Raw genomic sequence first — 1,731 nt, forward strand, 5'->3', positions numbered from 1 at the left:
AGTTTCCTTCTTTCCCGGGTGGATCTGGTGAAAGGGAGGTGGGACATGACAGGGATAGGATTTATGACTCAGTTGTGAATAATTGTTAGCAGGATTAATTGTGATTGTCACAACTGTAATTGTAGAAGATGTGTAACTAAAAGGAAGTGGTAGGTAATCTTTAATTTCAGGAAAAGACAATCCCAGGACCACCAAGAAGGAAGAGCGCGAGTGGAGTGTGAGATCCCTACCTAGAATAGTGGTGGCAGGAGGCTGGTTGGCAGAATGTGCCATTTGGACATTTAAATGAGCATATATTTATTTGTTTTGTAAGTGTGCATCAAATGTTTTTGTCTTGTTCATTGGTGAAATATAAGATATAAATGGGGAGTCACAGGGAGGAAGTGGGATAAACGTTGTTGCAGGAAAGGGATTGTAATCATTGAGAAGAAACAAGGAGTATGGTTTGCTGATGTAGAGCTGATGATCTTGTCTGTAAACCTTCACCCAATCCACAGTAAAAAGTTTTTTTGTTTCTTTTTTTTTAAATAAAGGAAGAAAGTCAGGGATATAGTTTCAGACCGAGTTAAAAGTTTAATCATCAAAAACTATGGGACTATTAGTTCCTATTACACACACAATCAACTAAAATTTCCCCTTTAAAAAAATAAGTGTTTCTACATCACACTAGAAGGCTTGTAAGTCCGTCTTCTGCCTATAACTGATTGGAATACCTAAAATGGGGCTATAGCACACCCAGTGAACAAGGCTTCCTGCGGAGCCTTTGCAATACATAAAACTATGGGTAGAAACCTGAACCACATGCAGATCTCCAGAGATGAGAAATCTCCACTTGAAAGGACTAGCAAACCAGCCTGGAGTGGCTAGAAGAACAAAAGATACTTCTTGAAAAAAAGACCTACAGGAAAAATACAAAACAATAGATGCAGATGGACTGTTACCACAAGAACAAACAAATCGCTTCCCTAGGAAACACCAAGACAAGTGGTCAGGTCTCCTCAACGCAAACTCCCTTCCAAGACTAAGACTCAACAGAAATACACGCTCTGATTGGTGACCACACGCATCACCGATAGGGGGAAGTGGGGTAAAAGCAGCAAAGAAGCGGCAAGTTAAGCCCTACAATGTTCAGTGGACTTCTGTGGACCCAGTTGGGGGCCTGATTGGCAAGCAGTGTGAGGAGACCTGGGGACTCTTGGGCATGGCCACGGAGGACTCTAGTGGAGAGTGGAGCTACCGGCTGATGGGAAGAGAGGGCATGTGCACAAGAACACCCACACTTGCAGATGGTACCTACATGGCCTGAACCGGATGACTGGATGATCAGAGCTCAACCAGGAGAAGAAAGAAGAGAGAAAAAAAAGAGTGAGCTGATACAATCTGATGAATTTGACCTATACCTACGGATGCAGTGACTCAAAAGAAGGAACAAATCCTTACAGCAAGATACATTCCCACCCCCTCCACATACAGAGTAGACAGAGATGGGCAACTTGGACATTGGATACCCAAATGGGGAGGCGGGGTACTACAAAGGCAAGAAGTGACTGGCTTACAAGCTTTCAAAAAGGAACTTAGAGATAGGGGGCATGGAGAAAGGCAGAATCTCCAGTGAGTACTATCCAGTCTAACTAGGCGGAGCTGATGAAATGAAATACAGATGAGTAACTCGTGATACTGTAGTGAATAGTGGTTATCAGGACTGATTATGAGGAATGCAAAAGTAGACAT

The sequence above is a fragment of the Chrysochloris asiatica genome, unplaced genomic scaffold (assembly GCF_000296735.1).
Source record: "Chrysochloris asiatica unplaced genomic scaffold, ChrAsi1.0 scaffold00254, whole genome shotgun sequence".
Taxonomy (NCBI): domain Eukaryota; kingdom Metazoa; phylum Chordata; class Mammalia; order Afrosoricida; family Chrysochloridae; genus Chrysochloris; species Chrysochloris asiatica.